At 36.3% G+C, this 20496-nt stretch overlaps 1 long non-coding RNA gene across 1 annotated transcript; it reads right to left on the bottom strand.

Moving 5' to 3' along the window:
- Positions 1–10511: 10511 nt before the first annotated feature.
- LOC107973721 (uncharacterized) lies at positions 10512–16397 on the bottom strand. Its single transcript, XR_001716116.2, has 3 exons — positions 16261–16397; positions 11617–11712; positions 10512–11277 (listed from the first exon to the last, which is right to left on the bottom strand). It is a non-coding gene; the product is annotated as an uncharacterized LOC107973721 (long non-coding RNA).
- Positions 16398–20496: the final 4099 nt, after the last annotated feature.

The raw sequence follows: 20496 nt of genomic DNA, 5'->3' as shown, positions 1-20496 counted from the left end.
TTAAAGATAATTATTAGATTCAACATATTAAAGGTGATCATTAATCATCTGATTATGATTACTTTTGAAACATGTGATTTCAATAATTTTGGCATTCAAGTCATAAGACCTACCTTGCCAGATGACATTATTTTATCCTTAAACTTATAATAACAAAATAAAAATTCATCTCACTTTAAAAATAAAAATACTTTGGAAATCTTAGATTAGTTTTTTTCTAATAATACTTTATTTTCTAAGATTTTATTATCTTTAAATATTCTTCCTGATGTGCTCAGCCTTGTGCATGTGTAACAGCTTGCCTGGAGTCAAAAGCAGCTAACGTTGGGTTTCTGGTGTGAAACCTTTTAGTTAATCTTTTCAGAAGCATTATTAAAATACTGTAACCTCCAATGGAGTCAGTTGGCCTTTGGGAAAAGGTACTATTTTAAGAAGATCTAGGTCTGTTGGAAATTTCTCTGCTGCCTCATTTCTACTTTTTTACATAATAGCTATTAAAGTGAGTGATGCTGTGCTGAATGACTACACAGCAAAACCTACTTGTTTTAAATACTATGCAATCTGTGCTTCAGGTTACTGGCTAATTGCAGTAATTTTTTCCACTGACCAGTGAAATTTCACTCTCTGTGGGAGTTACTAATCCTCACAAAACAGACTATGCTACCCTCTCTGAGTATTCATGACCACCCACAACCCTAATCCCTGGAGTTCATTACTATCTATTAAAAATCTCTATGACCCAAAACAACATGGGGACCTGTGAGTACTCCAGAATAACCACAGATGCAATAGTCTATGTCTTCATTTCTGCGTGCCTTCGAAAGCTTTGTTTGCACAGACAAAAATACAGCTTTTCAGTAAAGCTTCAAACACAAATGACATCTATAGTGTGTGATAATTAGCAAACTCAATTTGAAATAAACATTGTTAAAACAATATTACTTAATGTTAGCTATGTATTTAGATTCAACGCTTATGGTCATTAGTGCTCATCAATTGATTCCTGATTTTAAAAGACAAATGTGCTAATTAGAAAAAATACAGAAAGCAAAAAAATAAAATTACAACACCTGTAATCACACTACATATAAGCTGCTAATATATTTCTGTTTATTGCTATACAGCTCTTAAATCATGAATTTTTATATATCAATTAATAGATGAGCAGAGCAATAGAAAGACATATATTTGTGTACATAAGGCAACTCTATGTAAATAATTTACATCTTGCTTTACTCTCTCTACAAACAAAAATCTTTCTGCTACTGTACTTTTTATATTTACAATGGCTGCATATTATTCCAGTGTGTACATTTACCTAATTTATTTCATCATTTCCTTTGTCCTGTGCTTTTGAATTATTGTGAGTTTGACCTATTATAATGAAGGGTTGAATATCTTTGACCATACATTATGGGTAACACTTTGCATTGTTTTCTTAGGAGAAATTCCTAGAAGTAGAAGTTGAGGTCAAAGTAATGCTTAATTTAATACTGTTGGTAATAGCGGGAAATGATTATTCCATACTGTCACTTCATTTGTCCTTGAAATTCGTTCTATATTGAGTTTACCATTTTTATTAAAATAGAAGATAAGATTTATTTTTTTTCATTTTTAGCTACTTGTAAAGCTTACAGTTTATGTACTTACATGTTTTCTTTATGATATTACGTCTTCTTAAAGATCAAATGAATTTATGTGTGTAAGGTACTGTTTTCTTTATCTTTTCATGTTGTTTGGTAACCAGAATTTTACACCAATATTTTATGATCTTTGCAATGTCTGTGGGCTGTATAACGTAAATCCTCTGTTAAATCCTGGTGTAGATTACCTGACTTGTCTTTTTTTTAAAATAAATTTATCAAGAAGTATATCAATTGTATTAGTCATTTAAGTAACCTACATTTGAAATTTTTGGATCATCAATTGTAAATTTTTTCGTTAAAAAATAGTTTGGGCCAGGTGCAGTAGCTCAAGCCTGTAATCCCAGCAGTTTCGGAGCCCGAGGCAGGTGGATCACCTGTGGTCAGGGGTTCAAGACCAGCCTGGCCAACATGGCGAAACCCCATCTCTATTAAAAATACAAAAATTAGTCGGGCATGGTGGCACATGCCTGTAATCCCAGCTACTCGGGAGGCTGAGGCAGGAGAATTGCTTGAACCTGGGAGGCCAAGAGGTTGCAGTCAGCTGAGATTGCACCATTGCACTCTAGCCTGGGCAACAAAAGTGAAATTCCATCTCAAAAAAAAAAAAAAAAAAAATTAAGACAAAGGAAATAAGCATGCCATGCAATTCAAGAAGTATGGTGATGACTTCGCAGATATATGCATATATTAATTATTGTCTTGCCAATGGTATGGACTGGGACAGGTGTAAGAAATGTTCTTGGGGAAAGCGTGCTACTTCCTAGTTCTCTGTTGACTCATTATATTCTCAAGTACACATAAAAGCACTTGAGTGAGCAGTAATGCAGAGGTCATTAAAAATAAAGCAGAGCCGTAATCCCAGCAGTTTGGGAGGTTGAGGTGGGTGCATCATGAGGTCAGGAGTTCGAGACCAGCCTGGCCAACATGGTGAAACCCTGTCTTTACTAAAAATACAAAAAGTTAGCCGGGCATGGTAGCAGGCGCCTGTAATCCCAGCTACTCAGGAGGCTGAGGCAGGAGAATTGCTTGAACCTGGGAGGCAGAGGTTGCAGTGAGCCGAGATCGTACCACAGCACTCCAGCCTGGGTGACGGAGTGAGACTCCATCTAAAAAAAAAAAAAAAAAAAAAAAAAAATATATATATATATATATATGTATGTATAGATAGATAGATACACACACACACACACACAAATTTACGAGTTTTTCCTTCCACACTCTTTAGATCAAATTTTCTTGTTCTGTCTTTGATAGCCCCATAGATTATCAGTTTTTTAGACCTTCTTTTTTAATATATAAATGTATAACTGTAAAATTCCCTTTGAGCACTGATTTAGCTATATCCCTCAAGTTTTGATATTTCTTTATATTTTAACTCAAAATACTTCTAATTTTTGACATAATCCATTTTTACATTCATTTTTTCTTAGAAGTATAGGTCTTAATTTTCAAATATATGAACTTTTCCATTCATATTTCAAGTAGATTTTTTACGTTAAACACAGAGTGATCACAGAACTATGTTATCTTCAAATTTCTGAAACTTCTTGTGCATTGTGAATCTAAGGCACATTGTGTCTTAGAATATAATCAATTGCTGTATGTATCCCATGTGCTCTTGAAAACGTGTATTCTTCATGAGTGTAGAGTTCTATTGTGTTATTTTATATATGGACATGCATTCAATTTTTATATGTATTTGTGAATTATTCAATATTCTTGCTCGTTATCTGTGGTCACCTATCAGTTACTGAGATATGTGTTAAAATCTGTCATGAAGATTACATTTGAGCCTATAGTTAAATTTTGGCTTTATAATTTTGAACTTTCATTATTAGGCACAAAGATGTAAATTTTAAATCTTCATGAAATGAAAATAAGAGCAAGAAGAGATGAAAAAAATTTAAAAAAGAGATAATTGAAGAAGGCCTCACTATAGCTGACAACTCCTTGCTCTGAAGATCTGTGATAATTTATCTTTATTAGTACTAGAACCAAATATCTAAAAGCTCATTAGATCATGCTGTGGATTCCAGAAACATATTTTTTTTTAAATGGCATGAGAAATGGTGACATCAATACAATGGCCAACTTGAAGCTTCTAGTGGTCTTTCTCCTCCCCAACCAACAAAACAAAACAACAAATAAACAACTATATTTTAAACAAAATAACTAACGAAGAGCACCAGAGAACAACATAGAAGCAACAGAAAATTTTTAGAGCACAGAAACCCATATGGAGGTATACAAAAAAAAAAAAAAAAATCTTGCCTCTGCCACCCCATACTCCAAGTCATGATCAGCTCAGAACCAGGAGGGACTTCACCCTGTAAGGGAAGCTTCAAGTGAAATGGTAAGCAAGAGGACCCAAACAGCCCCCATCACCAACATAGACTCCTGGAGTCTGCTACTGGAAAACGCTGCAGTACTCTCAGGCTCTGTGCCAAGTTGAGGGAGCTCCCAAGATTCAAGAGTTCATATGCTGTGCTACACCTTAGAGGAGGAACAATACTGTGCCCTACCCCAGTTTCTATGCTGCTACTGCTCTGTGCCATCTTGAAACCAGAGTCACTGTTAGAGTGCATCCTATTCCTGGTGCTAGCAGCCATTGCAGCCTGGAGGCTTTGCTGCCACTGTACCATGACCACTAGAGAGTATATCAGTCTTGAGCCTAGCGGCTGCTATGCCCTAACACCTGGAGTCAAGCTTTCTTAGAGTTTTCCATGCTCTCATCCAAGGCCATGGTATATCCTCCCATTTGTGCCCAAGCTGAAGTAGAGGCTTGCTTTTTGAGGATCCAGGGCCTGAAACTGCAAAAGTAGTTGTGGCCAGCAGTGTTCCTTTTTCTCCACAACCTCACCAGCATCTGTTATTTTCTGGCTTTTTAATAATAGTCATTCTGACTGGAGTGTGATGCTATCTGTTTTAGTCCATTCTCATGCTGCTAATAAAGACATAGCTAACTAAGACTGTGTAATTTATAAAGGAAAGAGGTATAGTTGACTCACAGTTCAGCATGGCTGGAAAGCCCTCAGGAAACTTACAATCATGGCAAAGGCATAGCAAACACATCCTTCTTCACAGGGCAGCAGCAAGGAATAGTGTCCAGCAAAAGTGGGAAAGCCCCTTATAAAACCATCAGGTATCATGAGAACTCACTTACTATCGTGAGACCAGCAGCCTGAGGGTAACCACCCCCATGATTTAATTACCTCCCACTGGGCCCCTCCCACAACATGTGGGGATTATGGGAACCACAATTCAAGATGAGATTTGGTTGGGGACACAGCCAAACCATATCAGTATATCATTGTGTTTTTGATTTACATTGCTCTTATCAGTGATATTGAGCTTTTTTCATATGATAGTTGGCAACATGTATGTCTTCTTCTGAAAAGTGTCTGTTCATGTTCTTTGCCCACTTTTTGATGGGGTTGTTTGTTTTTTATCTTGTAAATTTGTTTCAGTTCTTTATAGATGCTGGATATTAGACCCTTGTCAGATACATAGTTTTCAAAAATTTTCTCTCATTCTGGAGGTTGTCTGTTTACTCTGTTGATAGTTTCTTTTGCTGTGCAGAAGCTCTTTAGTTTAATTAGATACCATTTGTCAATTTTCATTTTTGTTGCAAAAGCTTTTGGCACCTTCAATCATGAATTATTTGCCCATGCCTACGTCATGAATGATATTGCCTAGGTTGTCTTCAAGGGTTTTTATACTTCTGGGTTTTGGGTGAATATTTTATTGTGGTTTTGATTTGCATTTCCCTAATGTTTAGTGATGTTGAGCATTTTTTAATATACCTGTTGGCCATTTGTACGCCTTCTTTTAAGAAATATCAATTCTGGTACTTTGCCCACTTTTTAATCAAATTATTTGGGCTTTTTTTTGGTATTGAGTTGTTTGAGTTTCTTATATATTTTGGATACTAATCCCTTGGCAGATGTATGATTTGCAAATATCTTTTTCCATTCTGTAGGTTGTCTCTGTGCTCTGTTGGTTGTTTCCTCTTCTGTGCAGAAGTGTTTTAATTCAGTGTAATCCCATTGGTCCATTTTGGCTTTTGTGGCCTGTGCTTTCAAGGTCTTATCTAAAAATTCCTTATCCCTACCAATGTCATAAAGAACTTCCTTTATGTTTTATCCTAATGGTTTTATAGTTTTGGCTCTTACATTTAAGTCTTTAATCCATTTTGAGCTGATTTTTATAGGGTGAGACATAAAGGTCTAATTTAATTTTTTTTATGTAGATGTTGCAGTTTTCCTAACATCATTTGTGGAAAAGATTATACTTTCCCCAATGAATGCTCTTGGCACCTTTGTCAAAAATCCATTGGCTGTAAATGTGTGGATTTATTTCTGGGCTCTTTATTTATTTATTTTCCAACGGCCTACATGTCTGTTTGTATGCCAATATCATGCTATTTTGTTTACTATAATTGTCTACTATAATTTGAAGTCAGGTAGTATGATGCCTACAGTTTTCTCCTTTTTTTTTTTTTTTTTTTTTGAGATGGAGTCTTGCCCTGTCACCAGACTGGAGTGCAGTGGCGTGATGTCACCTTACTGCCACTTCCACCTCCTGGGTTCAAGCGTTTCTCCTACCTCAGCCTCCCGAGTAGCTGGGGCTGCAGGCATGCGCCACCAGGCCCAGTTAATTTTTTTATTTTTAGTAGAGATGGGGTTTCACCATGTTGGCCAGGATGGTCTCAATCTCTTGACCTTGTGATCCACCCACCTTGGCCTCCCAAATGCTGGGATTACAGGCATGAGCCACCGCACCTGGCCTTCAGCTTTGTTCTTTTTCCTCAAAATTGTTTTGACTATTCAGGGTCTTTTGCAGTTCCATACAAATTTTAGCATTTTTTTTTTCTATTTCTGTGAAGAGTGCCATTGGTATTTTGACAAGGATTGCATTGAGTCTGTAATTCCTATACACTTTGGGTTGTATAGACACTTTAACAATATATGTTCCTCCAATTAATGACCATAGAATATCTTTTTGTTTATCGTGTATTTTCAACTTCTTTCATCAGTGTTTCATAGTTGCTATTGTAGGGGTCTTTACCTTTTTGGTTAAATTTATTCCTAGGTGCCTTTTTTTTTTGTAGCTATTGTAAATGAGATTGTTTTCTTGATTTCTTTTCAGGTAGTTTGCTAGTTGCATATAAAAATGCTACTGCTTTGGGTTTTTTTACTTTTTCAATTTTAATTTTAATCTTAGAAACAGGGGTACATCTGCAGGATTGTTATGTGTATTTATGTGATACTGAGAAGGGATCTTCTTGCAGTGCAGATTTTTGGGGTGTAGATTCCATCACCCACTTAATAAGCATAGTGCCAAATAGATAGTTTTTCCATCCACGCCTCCCACTCTCTCTCCTCCAAAGTATTCCACAATGTCTATTGTTCACATGTTTATATCCATGTGTGCTCAATGTTTAGGTTTCAGTTGTAAGTGAGAACCTGTGGTACTTGGTTTTCTATTTCTGGATTAAATTGCTTAGGATAATGGCCTCCAGCTACATCCATGATGCTGCAAAGGACATGATTTCATTCTTTTTTACAGCTGCTTATTTCTCCATGAGGTGTATTACCACATTGACTTTATCCAGTCCACCATTGATGGGCACTCTAGTTGATTCCATGTCTTTGCTATTGTGAATTGTTTGGAGATGAATATATAAGTGCATGTATCTTTTTCACAGAATGATTTATTTTCCTTTGGGTATATACCCAGAAATGGGATTGCTGAGTCAAATGGTAGTTTTGTTTTAAATTCCTTGAGAAATCTCCAACTGCTTTTCACACTGGCTGAACTAATTTACATTCCCAAGAATGCATAAGCATTCAGCCTTCACCACCCTCTGTTGTTTTTTTAATTTTTTTAATAATAGTCAATGTGATTGGTTTGAGATAGTATCTCATTGTGGTTTTGACTTTGATTTATTTGATGACCAGTGATGATGAGCATTTTTTTCATATGTTTGTTGGCTCCTTGTTCGTCTTCTTTTGAGAAGTAGTCATGACCTTTGCCGATTTTTTATTTATTTTTTGCTTATTCATTTGTTCAACTTCCTTATAGACCTGGATATTAGACCTTTGTCAGATGCATTGTTTGCTAATATTTTGTCCTATTTTATAGGTTGTCTGTTTACTGTTGTATTGGTCCCTTTTCATGCTGCTCTTAAAGACATAGCTGAGACTGGGCAACTTACAAAAGAAAGAGGTTTAATGGAGTTACAATTCCACATGGCTGGGGAAGCCTCACAATCAGGGCAGAATGCAAGGAGGAGCAAGTCACTTCTTACATGGATGGCAGCAGGCAAAGAGAGAGGGAGCTTGTACAGGGAAACTCCCATTTTTTAAAACCATCAACTCTCATGAGACTTACTCACTATCAAGAAAACAGCACAGGAAAGACTTGCCCCCATGATTCAATTACCTCCCACTGGTTTCCTCTCATAATATATGGGAATTGTGGAAGTTACGATTCAAAATGAGATTTGGGTGGGGACACAGCCATACCATATCATTCCACCCCTGGCTCCCCACAGATCTTGTCCTCACATCTCAAATCCAATCATGCCTTCCCAACAGTCCCCCAAAGTCTTAACTCATTTCAGAATTCACTCAAAAGACTATAGTTCAAAGTCTCATCTGAGACAAGGCAAGTCCCTTCCTCTTATGAGCCTGTAAAATCAAAAACAATTAGTTACTTCGTAGATAAAATGGGGGTACAGGAATTAAAGATAATTACACCCATCCCAAAGTGGGGAAATTGACCAAAAGGAAGGGGCTAAAGGTCCCATACATGTCCAAAATCCAGTGGGGCAGTCAAATCCTAAAGCTCCAAAATGATCTCCTTTGACTTCATTTCTCACATCCAGGTCACACTGATGCAAGTGGTAGATTCCCATGGTCTTGGGCAGCTCTGCTCCTGTGGCTTTGCAGGGTACAGCCTCTTTACCGGCTGCCTTCATGGACTGGTGTTGAGTGTCTGTAGCTTTTCCAGGTGCATGGTGCAAGCTGTCAGTGGATCCACCATTCTGAGGTCTGGAGGATGGTGGCCCTCTTTTCACAGCTTCATTAGGCAGTGCCCCAGTAGGGACTCTGTGTGGGGACTCTGACCCCACATTTGCCTTCTGCACTGCACTAGCAGAGGTTCTCCATGAGGGCCCTGCCACTGTAGCAAACTTCTCCCTCACCATCCAGGTATTTCCAAACATCTTCTGAAATCTAGGCAGATGTTTGAAAACCTCCAATTCTTGAGTTCTGTGCACTCACAGGCTTAACACCACGTGGAAGTTGCCAAGGCTGAGGGCTTACACCCTCTGAAGCCATGGCCCAAGCTCTAAATTGGCCCCTTTCAGACATGGCTGGAGCTGCTAGGATGCAAGGTACCAAGTCCCTAGGCTGCACACAGCATGGGGAACTTGGGCCCCACCCAATAAACCATTTTTTGCTCCTGTGATGGGAGGGGCTATTGTGAAGACCTCTAACATGCCCTGGAGACATTTTCCCCAGTGTCTTGGGGATTAACATTTGGCTCCTCACTACTTATGCAAATTTCTGCAGCAGGCTTGAATTTCTCCTCAGAAAATGGGATTTTATTTTCTATTGCATTGTCAGGCTGCAAATTTTCTGAACTTTTATTTCCTGTTTCCCTTATAAAACTGAATGCCAGCCAGGCATGGTGGCTCATGACTATAATCCCAGCACTTTGGGAGGCCGAGGTGGATGGATCACCTGAGGTCAGGAGTTTAGACCAGCCTGGCCAATATGGTGAAACCCCGTCTCTACTAAAAATACAAAAATGGGCCAGGTATGGTGGCAGGTGCCTGTAGTCCCAGCTACTCAGGAGGCTGAGGCCGGAGAATCACTTGAATCTGGGAGGCGGAAGTTGCAGTGAGCTGGGATCAGGCCACTGCACTCCACCCTGGGCAACAGAGTGAGACTCCCTTTCAAAAAAACAAAACAAAACAAAACAAAAAACAAAAACAAAAAAACTGAATGCCATTAACAGCACCCAAGTCACCTCTTGAATGCTTCACTGCCTAGATATTTCTTCTTCCAGATACCCTAAATCATCTCTCTCAAGTTCAAAGTTCCGCAAATCTCTAGGGCAGGGGCAAAATGCCACAGGTCTTTTTGCTAAAACATAACAAGTGTCACCTTTACTCCAGTTCCCAACAAGTTCCTCATCTCCATCTGAGACCACCTCAGCCTGGATTTCATTGTCTATACCACTATCAGCATTTTGGTCAAAGCCATTCAACAAGTCTCTGGGGGTTCCAAACTTTCTCAGATTTTCCTGTCTTTTTCTGAGCCCCCCAAACTGTTCCTACCTCTGCCTGTTACCCAGTTCCAAAGTTGCCTCCACATTTTCAGGTATCTTTTCAGCAGTGGCCCACTCTACTGGTACCAATTTACTATATCAGTCTATTTTCATGCTGCACATAAAGACATACTCAAGACTGGGCAATTGACAAAAGAAGGAGGTTTAATGGACTTATGGTTCCATATGGCTGCGGAAGCCTCACAATCATGGTGGAAGGCAAGGAGGAGTGAGTCACGTCTTAAATGGATGGAGCAGGCAAAGAGAGAGAGCTTGTCCAGGGAAACTTGTTTTTCAGATCATCAGATGTCCGGAGGTGGAGCTTGCAGTGAGCCGAGATCACACCACTGCACTCCAGCCTGGGCGACAGAGCAAGACTCCGTCAAAAAAAATAAATAAAATAAAAATAAATAAATAAATAAACCATCAGATATCATGAGACTTAATCACTATCATGAGAGCACGGGAAAGAGCCCCCACCCCCCCAACCCCCAACCCCCGCAGTCAGTGATTCAATTACCTCCCACTTGTTTCCTCCCAGGACACATGGAAATTGTGGTAGTTGTAATTTAAGATGAGATTTGGGTGGGGACACAGCCAAACCATATCAACCGTGTTGATAGTTTCTTTTGCTGTGCTGTTTGCATGTTAAGTTCATATCCTGAAACTTATAACTTTAGTACTTAAAGTTTGATGAAAATATTAGCCTTTGTATAATCAATAAAAGTTCATCGTATGTATTCTAGTGGTTGAAATATCTCAGCTAACAAATATATTTAACATTTTACTCCCCTAGATGAAATTTCTGATCTCTGCATACAACTTAAATAATTTGTTTCCTTGACAAATGTCCACACATCTCTTATTGTTCTCAATAGTTTAGCTGACAAATATTGTGGCCACTTTCATATATGCATGATCAGTGTTCCTTTGCAATAGGCTTTTCGAGGTTTAGTAACTCTTAGCTAAAAGGTATACCTTCTCCTGTTCTGTTGAGAGTTATGAGGTCTTATCTTTCCTACTTTCACATAATGAGATCGCACTTCCACTGCTAACAATAAAGCAATTTTAGTACAATTAGATATAAAAAATACCTGTGATTTTGGCATGTTAAAAATTGTGATGGTTTCTTTTCTATTTTTTCTTCTTGCAGTGCAGATTTTATGAGCAACAAAGTTTTGTTTGTAAATTCTATACCTGTTGGTTTTCTTCACAAGCTTGATGTTGAGAACTTATTAAAACAACAAATTTACTATGAGTGTGCATTGCAGAACAATTGTTTCCTACAGGGTTTCTGCAGAGCAAGAAGTACAGTGGGATATTAACAAATATTTTCTAAAAACAATGTCTGGGAAATTCTATTTTATATAAAGTTAATAGTAGTTATGTTTCTTACAGGATTTCTTTGTGTCTTACTATGCTAAATAAATTGTCACTCTTTCTAAAAAGGCAGTTACAGAGCTTAACATTATCCAAATGCATTTTGCTGTGATACCTGTAATAGACTGCAATATTGTTCCAAGTTTTTACCTCTCTATGTTTCTGCGTATTTGCCCTGGGACTGAAGTTCCTTCCATTAGAGATAGAGTGACCTTTACATTCTCTAGGTGTCTTGCTTCACTTTGTGACTTACTTTGGCTAAGAGAATGATGTGGAAGTTATGGTATCACATTTTCGAGCCAAGGATATAAGAACCATCTTATTTTCTGTTCAGCTATCTGTTATGTTTCTGCCATTAAAATGAGAAGAAAAGAAGCCAAAGTAGTTATTTTCTCCAAGTAGACACAATTGGATGATACATGGACCCAATACAAAGCTTGGAGACACACCCAGCTGATCTCTGCCAAGATAAATAAACCAACCTCAGCAAAATGACAGATGTGTGATCATGGCATTAAATGCCTTTTGTTTTATACCACTTAATTTTGAAATGGTTTTAATGCACATTAATTTATAAATAGCTACCTGGTACAGAAACATTTGTATAGAAGTCACTATGGTTAGATTACTGTATTATTAGAGTTCTCTAGAGAAACAGAACAAATAGGAAATTAGATAGATGAAAGATAGATAGACAGATGATAGATAGAGCAATAGATAGATGGGTAGATAAATAAGCAGGAGTATATACATACCTACAGAGAGGGAGAGATACTTATTTTAAGAAACTGACTCATATGATTTTGGGGCCTGCCAAGTCTGAAATCATTAGGGCAGCCTGAAAACTTGACAGAATTTGATGCTCTGGTCTCAGAGCAGAATTTCTTCTCAGGGAAACCTGAGTTTTTGCTTTTAAGGCCTTCAACTGACTGAATGAGGCCTGCCCACATTATTGCATTTAATCTTTACTTAAAATCACCTGAATGAAGATATAACAATGACAACAGAGTACCTTAACTGCAGCACCTAGATTCGTGTTTGATTAAATAACTGGGTACAATAGCTCAGGCAAGTTGACACATAAGACTACCCATCATGATTACCAAGGAAGACAGTTGATAAAATATTGCAATGTAGGTAAGCCCACAGATAAAAGATGGGACGCAGACTCAATTTATTTTCTTTTGTTGATCTTTCGGTTTTAGTAGATGGCATTAATTTTAATATTAAAAGACAAAAATAGAAAAATATAAGTGCAGACATGAAATTATAGCTCACCTTCTTGAGCAAAATTTGAAGATTGTTATACCAATGGAGAGTATTAATGAAATTAGAAGCAACTGAAAGGCAGACTATAATTTGCCGCCTCTTTCCCACAAGAAATGCCTAATAATCTAGGCTGAATCCAGTTACTTGATAAAAAAGAAAAGGAACAGAAAACTAGATATGCATGAAATGACTAGCTAACACTTTATTTTCCTTAATTCCAGGATTACAGCAGAGCAAAACAGAGATTAAAATTAGTGGAAAATTAAGCTGAATGTTTTGGAGAATAAGTCAGTAGAAAGAAATTACATTTTATTAATCTTCTTAACATTCAAATTGAGAAACTATTTTAAAACTATATAACGTAAAGCTATTGTAAATTTATTAAATCTAAGAGTTCTAAAAGAAACCTGTCAATGACATAATCAAGAAATATCCTAAAATAAATAAAATAATGAAAAATGTATTTCAAGCAAAATATAGTTGAATAAAATAGTTCAGATGGGTTAGTAATTACACAAATAAGTTGTATTATACATAGCTACAGATCATATGGGATAGAACAATAACTCAAATTGTTAATTTATACTTGGAGAAGAATTATTTATATTAAGCTGAAAGATCTTAACTTTTACACATTCAGAAAGTTAAAATACCTGTTCTAATGATAAGGCTTGAACTGAGATTTGTCTAGCTTCACAGTTTCTCTCTGTTTATATATTGCCATCCTGCTTCCTTTATTTGGCTTACATTGTCCCTTAAAATCTGGTTCTTCCCTCTTTACCAACTTCATCTCCTGAAAGCCCCCTTTCATGAACTACACTCCAACCATACTACATTGTGTGACATTAATAAAATGGGCTGTGAGTTTTACTCACTCTTTGTGCTCTTCTTAAGACAAACTTTTTCCACTTTCCTATAAGGCAGTGCTTCTTAGACTTTAACACAGATTAAAATTACTTGGAGGACTTTTTAGCAGACATATTGATGGACATCATCTCCATGGTTTTTGACTTTAGGTTGGTGGCCTAATAATTTGCATTACTAAGAATTTCCCTTGTGACACTAATCCCTCTTGTTTGGGGACCACACTTTGACAACCGCTGCCATATAGGACACATAGTCTTCAAGCTTCTGCTTGCTATTGTGTTTTCTGCAATTTTAATCTTAGTCCATTGTCTTCTTCTACATTGTAATGTGATGCTTATAATGAGATAATTTCTATCTGTAAAATAAGATTCAGAATTTATATCTGTAAAATAAGATTCAGGATTATTATAAGAACAAAACATTTCTCAAAATAAGTTTTTCCAAGTCACGTAACTAGTAAGCAGTAGGAAAAATAAAGGGCAAATTTAGGCCAGGGTGGTGGCGCATGCCTGTAATCCCAGCAGTTTGGGAGGCCGAGGCAAGCGGATCATGAGGTCAAGAGATCAAGACCATCCTGGCCACAATGGTGAAACACCATCTGTACTAAAAATACAAAAATTAGCTGGGCGTGGTGGCACATGCCTGTAGTCCCAGCTACTTGGGAGGCTGAAGCAGGAGAATCGCTTCAACCCTGGGGGCTGAGGTTGCAGTGAGCTGAGATCACACCACTGCACTCCTGCCTGGCAACAGAGCGAGACTCCATCTCGAAAAAAAAAGAAGAGACAAATTTAACTATGAAAATACAGCATACATACACAATAGAAATGGGGTGTATGTGTGTGTATTGGGGGAGCATAGGAACAAAGAGAAAATAAGTTAGTTAAATGTCATGGCTAGATAAATGACACAGAAAATGGTGAATATGGGTTAAGACTATAGTGCTCATGTCTGAAATTGACCATCTAGATATAGCAGATACTTGTCATATCCTTGATATTCTGCATATTCTCATTTAAAACCTCAGAAGATTGAAATTTCTTTGTGGAATAGAGTGACCTAAATATTTATTCTTAGTGAATCTGAGCCTGTTTGTATTATCTGAGTAGATTTGAAGAAGAATCTGATGATTGTTTCCTGAAGACTCTAATGAATGTGTTAATATAAGGTGAAACATAAAAGTTGCCTAAATTTTCATCCATATCATTTCCTTCCCCAGCTTCACAAGCATAACTCTGTTAGGGTCGATCACTTCAATAATAAATGCATAACTAATCTTTTTGCTTCATTACTTGTGATGTGAGTAATTCAGATAACCCAGTGACCATCTTGTCATCTAATCCATTGAAACATATCATAATTGTTACCCCTACTGGAAACATTTCTTTCTTTAACTCTAAATTATATAGTTGAACTATACTGGTTAGGATAGTAAGAAAAAAAAAGTGAACATAATTCAAAGATTTAGGAGACCCTATGCTATAGTTCAGTGGTTTATAGTCTCATTCTTCAGAACAGCATTTCAACTCATAAGGAATTGCCTTCCACCCAACACTGTGCTAAAACACTGGGTCATCCAGTGCTTAAGAAAATCTTCTGCTTCTGACTGATGAGATAGATAATAAAACTATTGCATCCTAAACATTAATCCATTGCCTTACATCCTTCACTGTGAATGAGATTCATGTTGCAATGTTTTTTTGGGGGGTACAATATCATAAAGTTATATAAAACAGTCACTAAATACATGAATGGCAGTACTTGCAAAGGCAAGATGTCTGAATAAAAGCAAATCTAGATTCCTGCTAGCAAGTTTCTAGCTGGATTCCTTGACATAATGTGGCATTCCTAGGCTTAGAGACATGAAGAATAGTGGCTAAAGAAATTATTAGGGATTTTTTTCAAAGAGGCATTTTTTTTCCTTTTCAATATCCTCATTTTCTCATATGACACCTAGAAAGTTATGACGTTTACTGGTGTTACAGTGTAGTAACCCTGAGAATCAAGCCCCAAGTTTGTTTTTAATGAATTGTGTAAGACTCTGGTTACGTAAGCCCAGAGATAACTTAAACAATGACATAGAAATTCAGAGTTATGGCCTATATCTTAAGATAAAAGTATGAAAAGTTAAGCTTATTATTCTCTTACTTTATATCCATTCTCATAGGTCACAACCACCCTAATCTCCTAACATATTCAATGGCAGAACCTGCCTGGCTACACAGAGCATAGCCCTCAGTAAACCTATGGTGTTAAATAACCACAGTTGATAATATATTTATCTTTTTTTTTTTTTTGCAACAGGATACCAGCGACTGTTAAGATCCCATCCAAAAATATTGATTATATTGCTATTTGTTACCCTGTTTACTCCATGCAACATAATACACCATATTTCCTCCAGGCCCTGTTATCTTCTTTATCTGTGGCATATGAGAAAAGAACACTCAATCATATTGTAGACTTTCTGATAGGTCACAAAGAACAATACATCAAAATTGCCCCATAGGAGGATGAGAAGACTGAGGCATTTGTCCATTCACAACTAAACACATTTGGCTGAGGGAAATACTTCTGGGATATATTTGCATGCAGCTTAGAGGTTTCCTATAGCTTGAGGAAGTTGGTGGTGCATGGAACTGTCAACTGTACTGTAAAAATTAACAATTGCTGTATAACAAATTATTTCAAAACGTAGTGACTTTTAAAACAACACAAATTTACTTTATCATTTCTGTGGGCTAGGAATTTGGACATAGCCTACCTGGGTCATCTGCTTCAAAGTCTGAAAAGTTGTGCTCAAGACGTCAACGAGGGCCTCAGTCGTTTTAAGGCTGAAATGGAGAAGGACTCACTTCTAAACTGACTCACATGACTGTTGTTAGTGTTCAGTTCTTTGTGAGCTAATTGAACTAAAGGCGTAATTGAACAAAAGGCCTCAATTTGTACCTGACTGATAGTTGCAGGATTTCCTTGGTTTCTTGCCATGAGAACCTTTTCAACATTGCAGTTTGTTTCATCAAAGCATCCAAGCCAAGGAAATGATAGTCAGCGAAAATTATGGAAGAAAATGTATTTTGTAACCTAATTACAGATATGGCAATCTGTCGTCTCTGTTGTTTTCTGTTCTCTAAAATGTGAGTCACTACATTCAATGCACACTCACAGGGAAGAAATTACACAAGGGTGTGAATACTAGCTAGTGGTATTTTTGTGCACCATTTTAAAAATCTGGGTATGATACTGTATTAGTCCATTCTCATGTGGCTATAAAGAACTACCTGAGACTGGGTAGCTTATTAAAATAAGAGGTTTAATTGACTCACAGTTCAAAAGGCTGTACAGGAGGCATGGCTCTGAGGCCTCAGTAAACTTATAATCATGGTGGAAGGGGAAGCAAGCACATCATAACATGGTGGCAGGAGAGAAGGCGGAAGTGGTATGCACTTTTAAACAACCAGATATCATGAGAACTCATTCACTATCATGAGAACAGCAAGGGGAGAATCTGCCCCCATGATCCAATCATCTTCCACCAGGACCCTCCTTCAACGCGTGGGGATTACACGTCGACATAAGATTTGGGTGGGGACACAGAACCAAACCATGTCAGATACATAAGGTGCTTAAATTACGTGGGCTGGGAAATGTCCAGTGCATCAAAACCATCTGCTAGAACTAACTAAATTATTTTAAATGCCTTATTAGAGTGGATTCAGCATATAAAATGTCATTTCACATAAACATATTAATGAAAAAATAGATGCGTAAGGAAAATTAAAGATGCATTTACAGAGTGAGATGCTGTTTCAAAAACAATGTGACTTACCATACATTCTTACTCACTGTCCTAACAGAAAAAGAATATAGGAAATAGTTATTAGCTAGTATTTTCATTAGAAGACACTGAAGTCCAGGAATTGCCTGTGATTTTAAGCTCACTGTTTTACAGAACATAGGCACATTGAAACAGCCAAACTAAAAATAATAAAGCAATTTTTCAATATCATTACTTGATTATAATCAAATTAATCATAGCTAGCAAAAACACTAATCAAACCACATAAAATAAATTATATGCTAGAGAGATTTACAAGTGAGTCAAGCTTAGCCTCGCTTTTTGAATTTAAACTCTCATTAAAAGATCCTTATTTCAGTGAATTTAAGTAAAAGGAGAGCAGGACAAGTACTTCCTTTCTCCTTAAGAATAATATAGGTCTAATAAAGGATTAAAGCTATGATTTATTAATCTTAATAATGTAGGAAAATTAAAGTGCTGACTCTTTTTTTGTAATTTAAACAAAAGAGCAACATTGTATGGGTATGCAAAATAAATTTTCCTAGAATTTGTCAAAAGAAAATATAACATCATCCTCAAATAGTTTCCTGTAGACTTGTCCATGTTTTACCCCAAGACTAGAGATATGTAAAACCTACCGACTTAATTTTGTCTTTGGGAGTAATTATCTTGGAAATAAGTGGTAAGTAAATGCAAATTGCTTAAAAAAGTCAACTTCATTTTGAATCAACTTAATTGTATTCGTAGATTCAAGAAACATTTTGTTGATATAGATTAATAGTTTCTAATAATGATTTTAAAAGCCATTCCTTTCAAATAATTTTACTTAGGAATTTCAATAAGCTGCATTTCTATTATATGAGGTATTATGTTTGCTGCTTTGTATTGTATTCTATAAATAACCTACTTTCACATAAACGATGTTACAACTTATTATCCTAGTTAATTACAAGCATTTAAAATCAGATCCCAGGTTGTGGATTTCCTTTATGCCTGAATCACATTCTAATTTTCATTACAAGCTAAATCTCTTAATGTAGCTTATACATAATATTTCATAGATTAGAAATGTATTTAGAAAATACCGTGAAGGCAAACTGAGTCAACTTGAAGCATTCTCTTCATTGATTAAAAAATTATGACTTTTAAAGTAAGTTTGATTCTCTCTGACTTAATGAAGAAATTGGATCTTTAGAAATATTTCAAAAAGATAGCAATCTTCACTGGTTTTCTCCCATAAAATCAATTTCAGAGAAAATGTCCTAAAAAGCATGTTACTAGAGGTTGCTGCTCTGTATATAGAGCCTATGAGAGACCATTTTTCCATGTACTACTGATACTGGGTACAGACAAAGAAAAACAGATACCACGAGAAGACATTCAGAACACAGGAAAAAATCAAGAAATGCATGCATGGAAGATCCATATTTTTTTCTGTTTCACCTTGCTCAAGTTCAAAAGAACAATGAGTTAATTAGTTCAGGAAATGAACATTCCGTTCTCTAAAATATGAAGTAATTAGTTGAAATGTCTAGAGGATAATAACTTCATCGAAATATTTATTTTCAGTGTTTATTTTTACTGTGTGCGTTTAAGGCATACAACATGATGTTTTCAAACATACTATGACATATACATAAGTGCATAATTACTATAGTCAAACACATTAAAATGTCTACCATCTATGGTTACTTTTTGTGGTGTGAGTACCTAAAATCTTCTCTCTTAGTAGATCTTTAATATACAATATAATAATATTAACTCTAGTCTTCATGGTTGCATTACATCTCTAGACTTATGCATCCTACATAACTGCAAATGTGTACACTTTGACCTACTTCTCTCCCATTTCCTCCTGCTCCCTGCCTCTGGTAACCACCTTTCTACTGTTTCTATTGATTCAACTTTTTTTTTTTCTAGATTCCACATATAAGTGAGATTATGTCATTTTTTGTGTGTGTGTTTGGCTTATTTTACTTAACATAAGGTACTCAGGATCCATCTAATTGTTGTAAATGGCAGTATCTTCTTCTTTAACAAGGCTGAAAAATAATATATTATTTATACTTATATATATATACACACAAGCGTATGATATTCATATATACACACACACACACAGACACACACACACACACAATTGACCCTTGAACAACATGGTTCTGAACTGAATGAATCTACTTCTACATGTATGTTTTTCAACCAAATGCAAATTGAAATACCGTGTTGATGAGATGCAAAACTCATGTATACAGAGGGCTGACGTTTTATTTGCAAGTTCTGCAGCGTTAACTGAGGGACTTGACTATGCCTGGATTTGTGTATATGCCGGGTTCCTAGAGCTAATCCCCTGCATATATCAAGGAATAACTATAAAGAATAACTATATATATATAGTTATATTTATATATAGTTATATATATCAAGGAATACATATTAAAATGTATATATAACTATATATATCTATATATATAGATATATATAATTTTTTATCCATTCATCCATGGATGGTCACTTAGTTTACATATCTTGGCTATTGTGAATAATGGTGTAATGATCCTGGGAGTGCAGATATCGCTGTGAGATGCTGATTTCATTTTGGGAGAGGAGCCCCAACAGAGGGGTTCCTGGGTCATATGATAGTTCTATTTTTTATGTAGGAACCTCCATACTGTTTTTCATAATGGCTGTACCAATTTGCATTCTCATAAACGTGTCCTTATCACCACACCTTGTCGGGTAAGAGACCAAGGAAGGTATTGGTCTCTTATCTTTTTCATGATTGCCATCCTAAAAGGTGGGAGGTAATATCTCATTGTGGTTTTGATTTGCATTTCCAGATGATTAGTGAGACTGAGCATCTAATCATATACCTGTTAAGCATTTCTTCAGAGAAATGTTTGTTTGGGTCTTTTGACCATTTTTTAATCAAGTTATTTGTTGTTTTTCGTATTGAGCTGTTTGAGTTCCTTGTATATTTTGGATATTAACACCTTGTCAGATTTATGGTTTGCAAATATTTGCTTCCAATTTACAGGTTACCTTTTCGTTTTGTTAATTTTTTCCTTTGTTATGTGGATTTCTTTTAGTTTGCTGTAGTCCCATTTGTTTGTTTTTGCTTTTGTTGCTCAAATTTTTTTTGATATCTAAAAACATTATTGCCAAGGCCAATGTCAAAAAGCTTGTCCCATGTTTTCTTCT

This window comes from Pan troglodytes, chromosome 13, assembly GCF_028858775.2.
Source record: "Pan troglodytes isolate AG18354 chromosome 13, NHGRI_mPanTro3-v2.0_pri, whole genome shotgun sequence".
Classification (NCBI taxonomy): Eukaryota; Metazoa; Chordata; class Mammalia; order Primates; family Hominidae; genus Pan; species Pan troglodytes.
The sequence above is the reverse complement of the archived record's forward strand: the minus strand, read 5'-3'. Positions and strand labels throughout refer to the sequence as shown.